Raw genomic sequence first — 20,621 nt, 5'->3', positions numbered from 1 at the left:
AAAGCCACAGATTGCTTCCTTCTGTGCTCCTATTTCCTAATAGAAGGGAATACAGTCATTTAATATTTGCTTCTCTTCTGGAAATTCTGGAGGTCACCCCTGTTATGTACCTTGGCACCTTATATTGTCCTTTCTGGTCCTTTGATGGTGACCAAGTGATGGCCTGTGTCACCTGCCATTACTGTCTCAGTGCCCCACCAGGACCCCAGCTCCTTGAGGGCAGCTCAGGCCCAGGCTTGGCAGAAAGGCAGATGGGCAAATCGCAAAATGAGTCTCCATTCAAAGTACAGTAGAAAGAAGACATCCCTCTTAAGTATTAAGCACAGAATGTTCTTCTGGAATATTAAGATCTCATAGTCATTTATCGTAATGGTACCCAGTGAGAGGAGACACACTGAGGTGACATGCCAGTATGTCTAATCACCCTGCCAACGCAAAGCTGAAGAACTAAACGATTCCTTTGTAACAAGTTTAACAATCTCTCATCCAAGTGCCACCAGCATTAAGACATTTACATATTAAAGAAATCAGTATATATTATCAAGGGAAAAACATCGCTCTGTGTTTTGATACACACATGTCATTCATGTGATTGTTAATGAAACTTCAGTAAATCAGTGGATAAGTTATACCTTTAAGACACATACTCCTCCATCATCATTTTGGGTGTCAGTCAACTGTACTTTCCTGTTACCACTTGAGAGACTGATTCAGGTTCAGTCTGATCTGAATTATTTTTGGAGAAAGCATTAGTTGCTAATTTCACATATTATTAAACACTGAACTTTTATTTGTATTGATGCCATAGATACGCTGCCTCCAACTTGTCCTCGTCCCTCATAATATATCAAAAGAAGAAGATAAACTTTTCTGATTTGTGGAATAAATAATTCAAAGCCTGTTTATCCAAACTGGAGTTCACTCCAGTCAAGAACAAAAGTTCACCCACCCTCCTGGGTGATCTGTTGTAAGTTCTGGTTGTGGGTCAAAGCTGCTGGGGGCGGGGTGGGGGCTACAGGTGATGAATTCAGAGCAGGTGAACAGGACTTGTCTGACAGACAGGGGAAGCAGCTTCACTGAGATGACAAAGTTGCTCAGGAAAGTTTGTCATGTGACTAGGTATCAGGATATTCAAGACTGGTGATGCAAATCTTCATTTCTCCTGCATTGTAAAGTTGGAGAACTTCAACTCAGAAGAGCTGTTAGCTGGCTTCATAAACACGAAATGGAGGAAATGCTAGGCTTTTGTAAAGCCCAGAAAAGACCTATTGCTAGATGTATCATTAAAAAAGAAACATGAACTGTAAACTCATAAATTTGCAGAGAAAATAGCCCCTGGAGAATAACTCGTTATTCCAAGTTGATTTGGGTAACTCAGGAGTAAGTAATGCTTTTACAGCACACCTTCAGCAGATTCTAGGTACAAGGGTAACTCCTCAAGTTCTCTTCCCTGAACAAATCATCCCGAGGTCATATACATTATATATGAAACAAAAGCAATAAACAAAGCACACTGAATTTTCCGGCTAGCAACCCGGAGTTGGGGTTTACAGCAAATGTACTTTACTTCCCTGGCAGCAAACTAAATTACATACAGATTAAGTTAGGGACGAATTCCATCAAAAACTGTGTGGGATAATCTAACTTGGATGCTGAAGTCAACAGCAGCTGCTATGGATATGGCATTAGAGCGTAAAAATCCAAGACACCATTGTTCGCCTACAAAAGCAGAAAAGTCACAAAATGAACCCTAAAGACTTGTGGTGCACTATCTACCAAGCTGTTTAAAACACTAGATTTTTTTTTTTTTTTAAAGCATTTTCATAGTTATTATGCTTGCAATTCCCTCAACAATCCTGTGAGTAAATGTCAGTTTCATTTTGTGAGTGAGAAAGGTGGCTCAAAATCCATGCTTAACATAAGCCAGCTGATAGAGACAGAACCAGGAGTGGCTTGTGGGATGCTGATGCCTGGTATAGGGTCCCTTCTGTGATACCATAACTGTCTCATTAAAGGACTTCATTTACTTAGCACATAGTAGGTGTTGAACAAACAGTAAATATCTGAACAGATTAATAGTGACATGTTAGATAATCGCTAGGAAGAGGGAAGAAGCACTTGAGGAGTTACAAGAAAAGACTATAATTGGAAGAAGATGAAAAGTTATCACTGCTATTAGCAACTGATGATTTTGGTATTATGAAATCGAGGTAGAGGTTTTAAAAACTGTTGTAAGCAGATGGCAGCTCATATTTCCTAAATAAAGAAAATACAAAAAAGCAGCGTTTCTTCTTTGAGAAGAATACAGTTAACTCCCTAGTAATAGCATGGAAGCTGTTTTATTAAAAAAAAAACAAAACACATAGGTACAGCCCTATGCTAAGTGCTACCTGATTATGCCTGAAAACTCCACAATTAAAACTCCAGGCTTGAATCTTTGCTTTAATCATCAGCTAGAATTTTAGGTCATTTTGAAAGTGTAAAAAGGGATTGTGTGGCAATCAATTCCTTTTATTTGTTCTTTCTTTTGTCTTTGTCACTTATGTAGAAATAGAAAACAAATTATAGCTACCCTGTAGCTCTCACAAGTCAGAATAATTTAGTTTCAATAGACTTGGTGATACTGTTTAAACCTTGAAAGTTAATAAACATGGATTTGTAGAATTAAAAATATTGAACTATTGGAGTGCTACCAACTCACAAAATTAAAGTTTTATAACCCAAAGTCGAAGACCGTATTCCACAGTTTAAATATTTCATATCTGACATTTTCCAACTTGACAATGTGAAGTCTGATTTTGATTTTTCAATCCAATATGAGTTTGGGAGTTTAATTCAAAATCAAGATAAAACCATTTCGGAGGCTACCTTCTCTTTCTGTTGTTCCTTCTTACTATGCAGTGTACCTATTTTTTTTTTCTCCCAGTTTGGGAAACAAACTTTTCTAGTTAATGGTGTTGTACATATATCAGACAATTCTATGACTAGGAATTAAACAGTGGACACACGTTGCTAAAGGGTAAGAACCTTGAAAATCTGAGTCTCTAATTCGGTTAGTATATGACCAGATTTAATTACCTATTCAAAGAAAGTGCTTTAAAAAAAAAAATGACCGTGAGCTACTACAGAAGCTCCCTAACGTCAGGTCATGCGGTGTGGGGAGGTCTTCCCTGAAGAGCCTCCAGATACCAGAAGTGCTTTTCGTGTTGTGCCGGTTCTCCCGTTAGCGGGATGGCCAGGTGAGGCTTGGTGGTGGGAGGGTCCTTGCTACTTTAACACAGCAGCCAGAAACTTTTTCTTTGCAAGGCCTCTGGAATCTGCTAAAGGTCTCATGTACATCACAAAGAAACTTCTTCAGAAAACGAAGACACAGCGAAATCAATGATCTGGAAAGGCAATATAACACTGAAAGGGCTTGCTCACTTAGGTGGTCTTGCTCTTTGAGAGTGTCTGATGGAAGTATGTATTTTGACTGTAAGGAAATTGGATAAAGCGATACGGCTTAATGTTTAAACTGGATATAGACAGAGGTGAAGTTCTCCATGTAAACACTGGTACCATTTTGTGAAGGCTTTGGATGGGACCAAGGACTGCTCATGTGTACTAGCCGTGTATAAAACGGAGGGCGGGTCTACCTCTGGGGCGGACACTGGGTCCTATGAACCATCCCATCGGCTCTCCCCATCCTCACTTCTTGCCATGAGCATGACTGGCAAGAGCCCCACTAACTGTTAAATCTCACCAGGAGAGGAAACATTAAACTCAACTTCTCTCCTAAATTCCTTTCACTAAATTTGAAACTTTTTTTTTTTTTGGGGGGGGGGAGGGAGGGAACTTTTGTGACCATGGTTTAATGAAGACTGATGGAGCACCAACTCCAAGTCAGCAAGGCTCTCCTTAGATCCATTTTGTTGTCAAATTCACTTTCAGAGTAAATGGAAAGACTAACACCTATCATTTCGTAGATAATGTTTTAATATCCTGCATTGAATAAAACTTTTTTTAAACCAGGTTTCAGTGGTAGCACAGAATCCCACAAGGGGCGAGGGGGTTGCAGATGGCTGCCTTACTCCAAATGTTCAAGCTTGACTGACCCATTTCATCAGCACTGTCAGAGCCTCGCACTGATACATGTTGACAACATTTAATCTTAAAAAATTGAAAGAAATGAATTAATATGCAAATTTCATCAGCTTTGTAATAAAAATGTCCTTGAAAAAAAACAGTGAACATGACCCCCGAGGAATTGTGTGAATTATCCCAGCTCAATTCTTTAAGTTAGTCAGAGGTACGCAGGTCCGCAAGGAAATCAGTGCACATTTGACTTGGAAATAATTATGATGAAGAACAAAACACAAGCAGGTTGAATAAATGTAACAACTTGGGAAAAAGTCTTAGTCCTGTTTGTTATTCACTTTGAATTAACAGGATTAGGTTTGGTTTTTGAAAATAAAGGAACACTACCATGTAATTTTAACACCTACGTAATGTGCAAACAATATATTTTTTTAACTATCAATTTTAGTGCATGTTAAAAATCACATCTGACAAAATCAGTCTTTTTTGGTGTGGAGGGAGGGACATAAGAGAGTGCAGCCTTTTGGTAAAAGAGAGGACTGTAAGGAACTCTTGTATTTAGACCATGGTTTATATGAGATTTCTGAGTTTGACAGAAATGTATGGTCAATTCGCTTCTAATATAAATGATTAACTGATTTTTGCTGATACAGAAAAGACCAGTTATTTCACTGAGCTTACTAAACTGATGGGATCATGTAACCAGTCTCTAGATGTAAGTCTGACTTACAATAATCTCCACGTGGGCAAGTGGAAACTCCCCGTTAAACCAGAGTCAATACAGGAACACAGTCATCCAGGTAGGCATGCACGTATAGCTCTCTGCCTTTGGGTCTAGATTCAACTCTAGGAAGTGGTAATTGGGGTAGGTCGTAACAATTGAATACTTCTATGCAGAAGTTTAAGGTTTTAATTGTCCTCAAAGGAGAGATGAATGTAAAAAGGAGCATCAACTAGTAAACAAGCAAAAACCAAAAAACTGATACCAGTAACAGCTTACCGGAAGTCAAAATGAATGAATGAATAGCTCCAGGACAGATTTCATTGCTTTCCCCTCCAAACTCTCATTCATTTAAATAGATGTATAAATATTAAGAGAAGGCGTGGTTTTCACTTCAGCCCTCTGCACTTCGGGAGCCTCAGGCTGAAACTATCTTCCCCTCATTTCCACACAATGAGTCCTCCAAGCTCTGGGGTCTGAAAGGAATTCACCTTGCCATCAGTTCAGTTCTTACTCTGGGCACTGCTGATTTTCCCACAGTGAAGTCTATACAAGTTAAATCAAAGCTCTTTTAAAGAAATCTGTGTACTTTAATACTTGTTTAAAAAAATAAAAATCACACCCCAAACTGACGGTCTCACATAAGGATCCCAAATAAGGGTTGTTAAGAAGCTGAAAAACTGCACATAGTCTTTGAGAGGTTCTTGAAATCCTGTAACTTTCCTGATTTCACATATCCCTGAAAGACCCAGGCAGTATAATACAGACTTTGCCCAACCAAATTAATCTCCTCTGTAAGCTTTTGTGTTTCTCAACAAAAGGCTTTTAAGTTTCTCCTTTCTTTCTTAATCTACCATCGGTAAAATCCTACTTTTATAGTGCCCTTTGCACCTGCTTGCGTAAAATGAATAACCCAACAGTTTAATTATGCACCGTTCTATCGGTTGGGAAGTGATATAAAGTTGCAGATAGAAAAAAGAATAAAAACCTCTTTTGGTATCCAAAATTAATATATGTCAAGCTCAGGGTAAATCTTCATCTTTTTGAAACATTTTTCTAAAGTAGATGTTCTTTTATCATCTGGCACATCAAGACCCTTTGGAGGGAGGGAATAAAAAAAAAAAGAGGCATTTGGTTAACATGCTAGAGAACAGTACTCTCTTTTCCACCTCACTTCATGCTGTTCTTGAAAGATCTGAACAGTTGTATAATAATGAAAAATGGGCAATACTTGTGGGGCATTGCCTGCGCTCACATACCTCCGCCCACGCATTCATCATTCTGCAGGTATTGTCAGGGAAAGTTTAATTGCATAAACACTCTGTAACTGTCCTGTCATATTTCTTGTCAGTCTGGATTCCCTCTCCGGGCTCACTATCTCACAAAACTATAATTGAATTGCTACCAAATCACGAGACGTGCCCCCCCGCCAAATAAAATCTTTATGAATAGAATTTGTTTCCTATCAGCAGATTTGACAAATTGTGGCAGAGGAAGGGCCTTGGTGATAATTTTTGAGTTTATTCTCAATCTGGCTATTTGTTGAATGCTCTTATCTATTTAAAAAAAATTTTAAAGCCCTGGTTGGGAGATGGGGCGGGGTGGGGGGTGCCTCCAACAACCCTAAGGGGCTCGCTCTGTGGTAATAACTGTGCACAACCCAAGGAAGCAAGTGGAAAAATGAGAAGGTTATCTTTGCCCTACTGCAAAAGGGTGCCACTGGTAAATGCAGGACATTCAAATTAATTCAGAATTAAATTGGGAATCTGTCAAAGCTAAGATTTCACCAAACTATGTGAATTCCTAGTTATGAGGTATTAAGTACTCCATTTAGTCGAATGTTTATTCCATTAAACTTGCACTTCGTTTCTCCTTGCACCAAACCTTTCGGTGATCATTACTCATGTACAAGCTCTGAGCAGCCAGATTCTTTGACACAGAGTTTTAGGACCATAAGCAAATGAAAATTAATCAAAGGCATGACATGCAATTTACTAAATATGTGATCATGAAAGTTTAATGCATTTGCAACATTGTCAGTGTATTAATAGTTTCCCAAAACAGAACATATCTGATGTGGACTAAGGATCCTCTCTCTTGTCTAGTCTTTGTTTCATTTTATACTCTTGCAACCCATTTCACAACGTGAACTCTCTGCAAAGACTCGAAAACCCGCTGTTCTCCTTTGTAATCCCACTGGTAGTATGGGCATGAAATATGGCTCTTGGTGAATAACTCTTAAATGGGACTGGGCTTCAGTCAGATTGACAACTGTCTGATTGTTTATGGTTTTTAAATGTGCTTATCAAAACCGCGCAGGATTGATGGGTATTTTTAGATGAGGTTATGTTTTTGCAACAGACTTAATTTAGGACTAAGGTTAAGGCTTAGGATAAATGAGTGCATTAGATGATTAAAGAACATTTGTCTTGTGGGACATTTAAGTCATTTATTTATGACACTTAAAAACAAGCTAGGAAAGAAAGCATCAAGGATTTAACGAATCAGTTTTATACAAATGGTAAACTAAAACTAATGACTTTTTTAATGCGAACTCCAAGATATGCCAGTTACTAAATATCCAGAGGCAGAATCAAATGTGCACGGGAGTAAATAGGATGAAAAAATATTGGAATTTTAAAAATGTCTAAATGCTATGTATATGTATGTATGTATACCCATGTGTACCTTTTTCCAAAAGTTGTTTTTTTTTTTTTTTTATTGTAATTCTTCCTTTATTTGAGGAGCTAGCTCTTCTGCCTCTTTTCTATTCTGAAAATATTCTTTTATTTTAAATAGCTGAAGAAGATTTTCTGATGGCATAGGAATTTGGACTGCCATACTGCTCTGTACTGGGTATGATAAAATACCTTGTCAGGGGCGATTGGATGGCTCAGGGGACTGGTAATGGGATATAGAGAGCCTTTCACCCATAGGTCATTGGCTTGAATTTTGTCCAGGTTGGCAGTGACTAAAAGTCATTAACATCTCATAACTGCTTGGTGGCCTATGTGAAATGAGTTTCTTAATTTATTTATTTAAGACCATATATAGGACCTCTGGCTAGGCCATCTGGGCATCTCTCGTGCTTTTACAAGAGCATTCCCCCAGATCTACACTCATTTCTGCTCTCGAGATTAGTGATGAGCTGAAGCCCTCCTACACAAAATAAATTGATTCATTTAAAGTTCAGACAAATAGGTGGGTACTTCCACCCCATTCTCCAGCACAGACCAGAGGGTGTATGAAGGCTGATTTGGTAGTAAAAGGAACCATACATTGTAGAGACTGAATATCCCATTTGGTGTCACTTAGTCTTTTTGTGAAGCAGAACCCCTGGCCATGTCGCAATGACCCAGCTTGATAAAAGGGAAAGATACCAGTCAAGCTCATCATATGTGCTATGTAGCAGCTAAATCTTTGGGTCATAAGCGGAATGTTTTAGTAGGCCAGGCTGGCAGTTGCAAACCCTTGGAGAGCAACACTGAGGTCCAGTCTAAGATGGGCTTGGGCTGTTTCCATGCTAGCCTTAGGAAAGGGGAAGTCAGCAGGCCTATCTCGGTGCTGAGTCCAAAGTGGGATGGACCTCTGAGAACAGAATTACGCACCTCTGTCATGCTTTAAGAAAACTGAGTATACAAAAAAAAGTGAAACTGCAAAACACAATCTGTCCATTAGAGAGGCTGGAGGAAGGAAAAGTATGTATTTCCAAAAGAGTCTTTCCCCCTAAATGGATTCTTTCCAGAAGGACTCCATTTCAGGTGATTTTTTCGCAGCATACCTTTGGGTACCGTGATCCATGCAGAATCTGGGCTCTTTAAGAGAGGAAATGGGAACAGTTTTCTCTCTGACAATGAAGCCCAAATTTAAGCCTTGCAAGTTGGTGCAGGAGTCAACTGTGTCACCTCAGCCCTGGCCAGACTTTCCATAAGGAATAACTTTGGTAATAAGAGAATGCTTGGCTCAACAAAATGAATAATAATGACAACACTCACAGAACACTTACATCGTGCCTGCTATTGTTCTAAGCATTTAAAATATGCTAACGACCCCATAAGGAATGTTAATGTTAATTCTTATGATGTTAAAACCAACAGGTGATTATTCCTACGTTAGTCTCCAAACTTGTACTAGAGGGGGCCAACGTTTTACAGTGGGAAACCGAGGCACATGTAAGTTAATTAACCTGATCCAGGTCAAATTTCTCACAGGGACAGAGCCAGGAGGACCCTGTGCACTTTTCTATATTTGCAGCTGCTACAGAAATAGTATAAAGAGAATATCCTGCAGTTTGGGTTAGGGCTCTCATCTTCATATGTTATCAATTCTCAGTTATTTGAGCAACCTGCAAATTAACCAGACAGTAGATTTTTAAAATCTATAATATGGGCAGTGCAGCTACTACAAATCAGAGAAAACAGTGTAGGGACAGATTACCACCACCACACTGGGTCTCCTGTCCCGCCACCCTAACATGCTTGCTCTTGAATCCACACTTTTGTTCTTGTTTCCACACCAATGGTAACTGGCTAAGGTTAGGAGGGGAGCCGTGTGCAGAACTCTGGGCAGCCATAACTGTACCCTTACAGCAGAAACTGTTGGTGAATTGCTTTGGTGAGCGAGAAACCAGAGATTTGGGCTTTTGCTCTGCTTATTAAATGAAGAATAGGGAAGACAGGGTGAACGAGGAATGCAAGACCTGCCAATCAAAGCCCAGGGCTGCGCTAAAGCTGTGAAACTGGGAGCTGGCAGATCTTGTCTTACAACTTTTCAGTTAATTACTAGATTCATCTAAGAGCTCCCCTTTAGGAAAGCTTGAAGGGTACCCTGAAGACTGAGGAGAGCCATTTGGGAGAGTGACCAGAGGAAATGGATAGTTGAACCGTTGAACCTCTGAGCTGAGAAGCCAGACTGTGATCCTGCCTGCAAGGGATGCCCTGGAAGAAGAGACTGGTGTGGATGGGAGGAGTGGCTTCTGGGGATCAGAAATAAGATCGAGGGCATCATGATGTGTTTCTGGAGTGTCTGTAGGAGTTCCTTTCTAAAAAAATGTTTTCCATAGTCGAATAAATGGGGAAAGACTAGTTCAAACCAAAAAAAAAAAAAAAAAAGACTTATTGATCACACATATTTCAAATCTTCACTAAGTTAACGTTCATTGTTAATTGTCAATGAGACGATGTGCAATGAAGCTTTTCTCCTCTGCTCTTTACCAGGGGTTGAGAGGAGCATCTCACATGGTAGTTATGATAAAGAACGCATTTTTGGAAGTACTGGCTTAGAATCTGTGTCAGCTCTGCATTTTAAAAACAGAGATAGCCCAACTGGTCCCTTACGACCTGATGTAGATTTACCTCTTGGTTATGAAGTGGAGACCTGCATCTTTCAACTGAATTTTTTCACCTGAAATCCTTTTGGTCAGGTGGTTTATGTGACTGTATGTTCTGTGAGAACAAGGACCTTTTTAGTAAATATCATGTCTCAGGCTCTAGGACTGAGCTTGTTCAATGGACATGCAATACATGATGATGGGATGATTGAGGGAATGAGTGAATGTTTTCCATACTTAGATGATTGCACTTTTGTTATTTTTACACTTTTATATTACTTCTGTGAAATGGAAAGTATTGGCCTAAATACTGATTACAGTTTAAATGCATTTTTATATTATCACTTCAATCAATTTCTATTTCATTTTGACTAGCAGTAATTTGGGAAGGGAGGTAACAGATAATTTTAATACTCTTGCGATGTCAACCAAGAGATGGCAAGACACAGGAAAGTACAGAGTTTTAATTTTTTATGTCACCAATTTCACCTTATGCTTTACTCATATTTTTATTTGGAGAGGACACCCCCTGACAAGTGAGAGGCACTGAGCAGCAGACATTTTTTTTTACCAAAAGCACATGATATATTTTCATAAACTATAAAAAGGAACAGCTTTGAACCCTAAGGAAATTTGCATCTTAATGTGTGATGATAAATAGCATATGTAATTTTGTAATTTTTGAATATTTTCAGATTTTATTACCAATTGATACAAAAAATGAGAGTGGACAGATGGTGTCATTAATCCTAATCATATGAAAGCTTGAGACTTATATAATTTCTAGACTATTAACCATTAGCTCCTGGCTAAAGACTGACCACAAGGTGTATTTCTACCTTTTTCTGTCTTCTATCTTAGTTTCAAATGGTCACTTCTTCCTTTGCAATAATTCTTCTCAAGGTCTACTCACTCACTTCTGGATTAAAGAAATGGCCCCTTGGATGGTTTCTTTCACTTTAAGTCTGCTCTATTCAACACATCCTTCTTATTCTTGCAAAAATAAAGGCTCAGGGAATAAGTCCAGTAAATGTAAGTTACCAGTCGACAGGAATCAGCATAACATCAGGACAACTAACAGTCAGAGCTGCCTAGGAAGGATGGAGAGTGTCCCCAGCTGCTTCGTTTCAAAGCCTAGGCTATCCAGCTGCTAACTGTATATCTTTTCTTCTCAGTTCTTTCATCTGTAAAATGGGAAAAATAATGGTGCCTTCTTCATAGTGTCTTGTGAGGAGTGAATGAGGTAGTGCATATTATGGGCTGAGCAGAGTGCTTGATACTTGGCAACCGTTCAGTGAATATTAGTAGCTATGCTGTGCAGGGATTCAGAAGGCATAGGTATTGTATAACGTGTCCCTCAAGGGAGGAGCCTTCCAGATTCAAACTTTATTTTTGTATTTATAAGTTTTGAAATAATATTTTCATTGGGTCACTGCTCTGCTGGATGAGTTATACTCAGAATGTATAACGCCCATCTCAGATGTTTTTCCCTGGTATACTGGCTGCTCCAAGCTCTGGCTGCATTCTAGAAAAGCATGTATCTTTGCCTCCAGGAGGAAGACAGGGCTCCTTCCAGCCTCCTAAATGCAGTATCCTTACTCCCACTTTGTTCATTGAGACGAGGCTCCTGGAAGATCATCTCTACCTCTTTGCTCTTGGGTTGGTTTTCATGAAGGTCTGCCCTCCTTATCAAAGCCACCCACAGTCATTTAGCTTCTCCCTGAATTCTTATACAACTTGCCAATTTTATGTCTTCATTGAGGACAGCAGCAGGGTCATCCTTCTTTCTTCTCTTGTCATCTTGTCGTCATCTTTCTTCTACTGACAATGATCGTGACCTAAGGGCACGTGTCGCGTCTTCTACCACTTGTGTTCTCAGTAAGCACCTAGTAGAGCACTCAAATCACATGGCCTGAGTTCAAATCCCAGGGCCACCGTCTACTCTGGTGTAGGGTAGCCATTTACCTTCTCTAATTCTGGATAGCCATTTACCTTCTCTAATTAGGGATATTTTGAGAAATACATTTCTTAAAACATGGCCACTCATGTAGTGGGAATATGTAGGTAAACATTATACAGGCTATTAATATCATCATTAACGTTATTAGAATATTGGCAATGAGTTTTACCTTGAGTAGAAGGTAAAAGAGTCAGTTTAATTTTCCAAAGCCAGCATTTCCTGAATTTTAGTTATCAGCACAGTGTAAGTGGAAATCAGTTTAGAAATCAGCACAGTATAAGTGGAAGGGAGGCCGTTTGGATTCACTTTCCCTTCAGAACACTCCTACAGAGCCAGGAAGATCAGTAGATAGGAATTACAGCAGGCTTTAAAAAAGGCTGCTTAAACAAACAAAGAGGGGAAAAGCCCTTAACAATCTGCATCAAAGTTCCTTAGAGTTAGGGTCTGTATACGTCTGGGCATGTCGAAGCACCTTGCTCCCAAGGAAACATTGTTTCTGGGCTGTTAATTTCAGGGTTAAGTTTAAAACCCAAATAGTTCTGAAAAGAGGGCCAACAGCAGTAGCTTATAATACAACGCTACCCTATCACGCACCACCTTGCTCTGATTGTCATCATCATCACCCTCCTGCGTTGTGTTAATGACCTGTGCTCTTCATATGACGGTCAGCTCCTGGAAGGCAGGGAACTTCACCTTGTTTCTTCGGTGCTTTGTCTAACGTCTGACACGTGACAAACATGCAGTGAACGGTTATTGAATAGTCTGCACAATCCTGATCAGCAGGAGGGTCTTGAATTTACCCTAGTGAATAACAACTAGAGAAAACACACAAGTTCTTCCTCTCTCAGGCTGGTTTTGTTAACTAATGGATGGGTTGATGTTTCCCACAGGTCCCAGGAAATCACGATTGTTTCATGAGAAGGTACCTTGAGGAGGCTCTGCTGACCTCCAATGGACCCCATTGGTCTTCTGGCTCTTTTCCATCTCCTGCTTGCCTTGGGAGACTGGTTCTGAAAGGAAGATGCTGCATAGATCCTGGCCCTGCATTGTCTTAAGGCAGAGCAGAGACCAAACACAGAGACAATTTTGGCTATGCTCCTGGCTAAGGAGACACGTAGCTAAGGTGAACCAAGAGATGCAGGGCTGAGTTTTGCTCACAATTGATTTGGATGCTACTGTTCCTTGTGGCATAAGGAGTTTCAATGTAGGGATGAAAGAAGGGGAAAGGATTAGATGGATGTTTTTAATCCTCAGTCAAAGACTATATTTGAAAACAAATGGTGTTTTAGCCCAATGATGTATGTGCATAAGGGGATTGTTAGGTTACTCTCTGGACTTGAGAAGTCCCTTGGAGAAAATTCCTCTGGTTCTATACCTGCTAGGGTCCTATCTCCTTTTTCTATCTCGTGCCTAGGCTTCTCACCTGTGCAACCCTAATACTATACCCTTTCCTCTCATTTTGGCTGCGAAACTAAACTGTGTGGTTTGGAGCAAGCCATTTAGAATTTCCATCACTTTCCCCCATCTATAAAATAAGGATAACACACTGACCTGCTCAGAGGGATTAGGGTGTGAATTAGCTCCTGTAATTAGTGGTTTCTGTGTTCTGCGTACACCAAGCAGGATATGAATGCCAGCCATTTTCACTGTGGCCTGAGTCGGCTTTGCTTCTAAAACTGTCCTTGGGAATAACTGCTTGGCAAAGAGCTGACAACTGGAAGTTGCAAACTTTACACAGAAGCAATATTTCCAGTATTTTCCCCAAGCAATCATGAGTAAATTGCTCACTAGGGGTGGAAATGGTTTCCAGCCAGTTCTGCCTCTTCTGATCTGTGCACCCTGCAAAGCTCAGTCAATGCCAGGTAACTGATCCTTCCTAAGTCTGTTGTTTGGTGAGATGAAGAATTCAGAATGGTATCATTTGGACAGGGGTGAAATTTCTGTGCAGTTGTATGTATTAAAAGCAAACAACTTGTGCTTTGTTCAAGGCAAGAGTTATAGAAATAGAATCTTTAATTTGTTAATATCCAATGATAAAAACAGCCACAATTTTTTTTAATGGGGAAGAAAGATCATCCATTAACAACTTGTCTTGGCTTTCATTTTAGAAACGCTGAAATGTACCCCTTATCACCATAGGGAAAGGAAAGTCAAAATTATGACCTTGCAAGCTATATAAAACAACTGTTAAAAATAATGGGTTTAAAAAATTGATTTTCTGAACCTTCAATAGAAGGTTTAGGAAAATGCTGTACATATAGGCCGAGTGAATCTATTGTGTATTTTGATAAGAGGCCTACATGACTATTATTGAACAAACCATTTGCTACCCTGTAAATACCATTATATTAATTTAGATTAACGTGGTTTTTTGAGTTGCTTCCACTGTGATCTAAATTTTGGAAGAGAATGTTAGTTTCAGGATGGCATATACAACTAGGCTAACATCTAGCATCTTTTCTGGGAACAAAAGGGAGGCTGCCCTTCTGTAGGTATGTGAGTCACCAACACGGATTTTTCACAGGTTGGAGAGTCAAGACCCCAAGGATGCCCTGTGCTGCAGCTGTGCATTCTGGGAACTGGCCTGGAAGAGATGCTGGACCAGCATACCCTGGTGGGAAGGAGGGAAATTTCCCTTGTTTTCTTTAGCTCCCTTAGGCAATATCCTAGAAGTACATATACGGTTGCTTTGCAAATATTCTCATCATACACAGACAAGTACACAGAAGTGGGAGCAAACACAAATTAAGGTTCTAAGTGTTCCTAGGCCTTGAATACCAGAAAGCACTGGAGAAATGTATTCTCTTCTGTGGCAGTTGTATAGTTTATCTGGGGGTAGAGGAGACATCTAAGAAAAGCCTACTTCCTGCAGGAAAAGATGGTACTACATCTTTTTTTGAGGCAAAAGAAGAATTCTGAGTTTGGCAGGGCAGTCCCTGTAACAGTACTGGCTTTTTTTTTTTTTTTTGAGAGTATGCATCATTTTCATTCAGAAATGGCAAAAGATAGTTTCTATTTCATTTCAAAATAAGGATGGCATTGCTAAGGAAAATGCATCATTTTGCCTACATAACTTTTGGATAAAAGCTGAGTTTATCAGTACAGGATGATCGCTTTGGTTTATGGAACAAATTCCTTTCTGTTAGAGTGCTTTCTGACTATTAGATTTGACACAAACATGTGCACACGGGTATTAATAGGAGTCAGGCCAGTTCGGAGGTAATCATGAACTTGTCTTGATCTTTGCTACAGCTACAGTAGATATGCATTTCATATTCAATCCATCAGAGATAACTGTAGTACATTATCTGGTGGATTTATCTTTGCTTATATTGTATGAATATGGAAAGGCATTAAATGTGTGTTTACAGTTTGATAAACATTCAACATAAATTATACATTTTAATTTCATTTATTAGTTGGGGACTATGGAAAGCAGGGATTTCATTGCATACAAACTGCCATTCAGATTGAAGGATTAGCAGTTTCCTGAAAAAGGTAGACTAATTGTAAGGACAGAATTCACTTCTGTCTCAAGTGAGTCCTTGCATGGTTTGTAGTTGGAGCTTTAGAAAGACCAAAGGAGAGGACAGCTCATCTTCACGACGACATAGTTCGCATTTTACACTTCCTGCGGGTCCAACATTGTCGTCATGAATAAATCTAGTGCTAATAAACCTCCTATCATTTGACAACTTGAATATTGTAGTTACCACACAAATTATCAAGCTCTATTTATATCTAAAAGAACGTGGCCTGATATTTTAGCATTAGCATGCAGAGTGGTCTCCATGATATTATCTTACCATATAATGACTCCAAAAATCTCACAGAGATGAATGGTGATAACATAATTCCAGAAAGTTGCCACTCTATATGTAGAAATATATTGGCAATAAAAACCAGTCACTGGGTGTCTTTCCGCAGTAGGGGATCTCTCACTTTTCTTTGATTTTTAAAGGCTTCAGATCAATAACTGGAGTGACATTATTAACAGCTCCCTCAGCACCTTGGCCAGCGCTAATATTAAATCCATTACACCTTCTGTTTGACATTTGCAGTACAGCAGAAAGTGCTGTAGATACAGTCCCACTGTCTAGGGACTGAGGTTGGATGTGGGGTTAGTTAGATGGTTTCCCTTGCCTGACTTCTAAATTCAGTTCATTGATAGGAAACTTAAACCAATACAAAAAAAAAAAAAAAATCAGAGAACCATCCCCTCTCAACCCAACACTATACTAGATGGAAAATAGTGCACCCATAAAACCATACTTATATCTCATATCTACACAGCTTTGGAGATAAAATATTGATCTGATCCTCAGATACATTTTTACATTCTTTATTGTTATTCCTAATCATTTGTTCTTTTAATTATATCATGTATTATGAAAGTTGTCTAATGAATGCAGAGGAATTGAGTTCCTGCAGATATGGGAGCTGATCGAATTTCCCACAGTGCAGGGGCATATGTAGAAAATACAGATTATTTCTATTCAGGTAGGCACGCCACTGCTTCCGTTTTGCTTGCCTTTAAAATACTCAGGGCGTCGTAGAGTAGGCATAACAGCATAAAGATCATACTGCTAACCATCATTATCTTAACCTCCTGTAACAGTCTAGATGTGCTGAAACCATAGACAGAACACAGTCAACTTTGCTGCAGACAACCGATGGTTAACCATGTTGCTGCAGTTAGTCTTACTTTTCACTGAGAGTACTGTCTCATACATTTTGCTAACTTGTCTAAACTTGGTATTGATTTCTCCCTCTGTGAGCTTGCACCCATTCAATGGGCAGCGAAGTCTCTGGTCCTGGCTGAATTCCCTCCCAAGCATGACCCAGGTACGTTACTCCTGACAGTGGTCCTACGGCTAGGAGTTAATTGTTCGCTAGAAGGAAACAAACCACTGGAGACAGAAGGGAAATTCTATGTTAAAGTGAGGAGCGTGACAGGGAAAGTGGCCTGTGAGGTGAAGTGAGAGAAAGCAGGCTATAGAGGCATGTATGTTATAGTTTTATTTCAGTCACATAGAGAAATCCCACTACATAACTATATATGTCTACATATTTACAGCAACAAAATCTAGAAGGATATCCAGTGTACAAGAACAGTAGTTATTTTGGAGTAGGGGTAGGTAGGTCTTTATTCTTTGTTGTCTGCATTCTCAGAACTTTTTCACAATGGGCATGCATTTTATAACTAGAAAAATATCAAGCTATTTTAATAAGAAAAAGGAGGGAGAAAGCACAACAATTTGATGGCCCGACCTAAGGAATAGAAACTCTTTGCTTTCCAAACAGGGAGATTTTTCAAGTACCTCCAGGATTTCTTGAAAGAGCTGCTTTTCTGTTTATTAAGCATATAAAATATGTGACACTGAAATTTATTTTTTTTAAAAAAGGATAAGGTTCATAATGCTAAGATTATAGCTAATTGTTAAGAGTGATGAAAAGATACAAACACAACTATAAAAGCAAACTGAGCCATCTAAGCCTCAGGTTCCAGAGGTTCTTCCCAGCCCCCCACCGCCCCACAACTACCCCAAACCCCACAGGAGCAGAGGAAAGGCTGTGGACAGGACAGAGCAAGCCCTTCAGGAATGCTTGGATGAAGCCTTAAAGAGGCACCCTAGAACTTTTTAAAGTAGACACTTGTTTATTTCTCTTCTGCCTGCCTTAATATTTCTCTAAAAGAAATATCATATTTATTAAACTGTTAATGAATGTGCATACATATAAAGTATTTATTTGGGTTGGCTGTCCCATCAACAGATTTTTTTTCCCCTCATTATCTTGAGACTACTTCAAGACAAGACAATCACAGGACTGGCAGTTCAAAGAAATAGAATTCCTATTATGGCACAGGATCACTGCCTCTTAGGCTGGTTTAGTCACTTATTTCCTTTTTATTATAATGCCAAATGTTATTTAGATTTCAGTCACTTAGTAATGCTACACTGAACACATCAGGGCTCCTGAAAAATTCCATACCTACTAGTCCCTTCATTTTCATAATCACCACATATTGATATCCATTTTCCAACCAAATTACACTACTATTTAAGCAAGAATCAGTGTTTTATCAGAGTTGAAAAGATTATGATGTAGTGAACAACAGTCTTCAAAAATGTTCTTTGGTGTTATTAAGAATTAGAAAATCTTGTTAAAATTCTTTCAGCTTTTAAGAAACATAAGCAGCTTTGGGATGTAGTGCCTGACGTGGACTTTTAAAGTAATTCCCCTGGAGCAATGATCTGCGCTAGTGAAGATATTTAGTTAAAGGTAGCATCCTGCACTGCCTTTCAGTATTTGAGCAGTCTATCTAATTGCCTTTTTAAGCCAAAGATTGCAAATAACCAACACTAGAGAATTTGAAAGCAAAGCCAGTTTAACAGTCTCTAATGGTGAGAAATACACTCTTCAGCAAGGAAGAAACAGTTCCTATGCGATTGTTGCTAACAAGCCCAAGTTGTTAAGGAATGTGCAAAGCAGGATTTTCCATTGTATCAGTTAGGGTGGCTGCGGGTGGGGAGGGGAAGAAACCCTGGTAAATTTTCAGTTACACTTTAAGGATAACTGACAGAGTCACTGTAAAGGAGTTAGTTATTTCTCTGATAGCCAAAATTAAAGGATGCTAAGTGAGACTGGAGCACATCCTAGTGCTCATATTTAATCTAAAACCGGTTTGATTTGACTCTAGTTTTGGATTTCCTAGTAGAATTGGTTTATAGGCTATAGATTTTTTTTTTTTTTTCTTCTCTTTTAAGGGACAAGTCACCCTTAACATGTGTTTAGGGAAGACATCAAGTTCAATATGAATCAACAGCGGGATCTGGCTGCCAATAGGACCTACATCAACCCTGGGCTAAATAACAGTACAGCAGCCTAAACTGAGAACGGGGACAGTCCCTCTGCTTTGTACTGGTCACAGTACATCTAAAGGCTGCACTCAGCTCTCAGAACCCTGTTTTTAAAGGGCCACCAACTAATAAGCACAGCCAGGTGAAGATGGCTAGGATGGTGAGGGTCTTAGCAACATGCCATTAAATAATGCTTACAGAATGAGGGCAGTTTGACTTGAAAAGGAGTAGGAAGGAGGGAGGAAGAATTTGGTGAACCTGACTTCATATATTTGAGAGGCTGTGAAGGGGAGGAAGGTGTCAATATGAAATGTCCCAGAGGGCAGACCTGGGATGGGTGGGGGCAGGGTAGGAGAATTGCAACAAAGTAGGTTGGCTCCATATTAGGGATAACTTTCTATCAGAGCTGCTCACCAGTGGAGTGGGAAGCCTTGTACGTTCCATAGATTCCTGTTAGGAATGAGTTTCAGCAGAGATTAGAAGAGCGTCTGTTGGTTTTGCTGGAAAGGATGGTTGCATAAGTTGGAGGTTGGATTAAAGGACTGTTGAAGACTCCTGTTAACTTGAGGTTTTGTGATTCAGGGAAACGAAGCCCACTTTTTCAAGGTCTTTGTTCATACTAAGGTTTATAAACTTAATTTCTTACGTACTGTTTTAAGAGTCATGATCAACCCTGGTTTCCCAGTGCAACTCCAGAATGGAGTAGAACACTATTTTCATGTACTGCTTCTCAAATATACCCAGATACGAACATTCTAATGACTAAAAAGCAGGCCCAGTGAAGTGAAGTCAGTGAGGTATGGTACAAGAGTATACGACTCCCTTGACCTCTGGAACAAAATTATTTTTATCTTTAAATGGTAAGGAGTAGTCTTAAATCCTCTTTTCTCATGGATGGGACTGGAGAAGGAATGATCCCCACTCAAAAGCTAGAAAATAATGCCCTAGAAGCTTCAGTTAACTTAAATGGGGAAACACACATTGATTCTAGAAGGAATTAAAATCTTTCCCAAAGAGGTAAACATGTATTTTCCCTTCTGTGTGAACAAATATGCTGTGATTATTTCTAAGCAGATCAAATTATTTTCTTGTAAGTGTGTAGAGTTATTTTAAGGTTAATCCAAAGGTATGTTTTTTTTTTTTCTTTTTTCCTATTTCTCTTTCACAAAATGCTTCTGTTTTGTGAATCTGTTTTAAAACAACATATCAAGTAAAGTACAAACATCTTTAGAGGGCAAAAATAATTTCCCAAGTAAGCAAATAAAACTTTGCACTTCAAATCAGGCCTTGATTCATTAAAAATCTTAAACTTCTCATGAGAAAAATTAACATTTAAACCACTGCTGCTTGGCCAAGCACTCCACCACACAAGAATATGAAATATCTCCTCTAAAAAAGTACAAAAAGGACAAAACCACAAATGTGGAACTTCAATTAATTTAAAGCCCCAATCAGCAAAGAATAAATCCTTCGCAGATCTAATTACCAGCGCTCTCGGAAGACCCAGGCCGACCAGCCAATCTTCCCCGTGTTTGAACAGCTTGATGAACTAGGGGACTGATGGATATCAAGTCATTTTGTTTAATTTATAAATGGATTTTCCCCTAATACTTAAATTATCATCAGTACAACACAATGAAAATGGGAACATTCTGAATGCAAAGTCTATAA

General features: G+C 39.2%; 1 protein-coding gene across 8 annotated transcripts in view; it reads right to left on the bottom strand.

The window, feature by feature from the left end:
* NPAS3 (neuronal PAS domain protein 3) overlaps positions 1–20,621 on the bottom strand; it is a 959,011-nt gene that overhangs the window by 115,144 nt on the left and 823,246 nt on the right. The gene's annotated exons all lie outside the window — the stretch shown is intronic.

The sequence above is a fragment of the Bos taurus genome, chromosome 21 (assembly GCF_002263795.3).
Source record: "Bos taurus isolate L1 Dominette 01449 registration number 42190680 breed Hereford chromosome 21, ARS-UCD2.0, whole genome shotgun sequence".
Taxonomy (NCBI): Eukaryota; Metazoa; Chordata; class Mammalia; order Artiodactyla; family Bovidae; genus Bos; species Bos taurus.
Note: the sequence above shows the minus strand (reverse complement) of the source record. Positions and strands in the feature narration are given on the sequence as shown.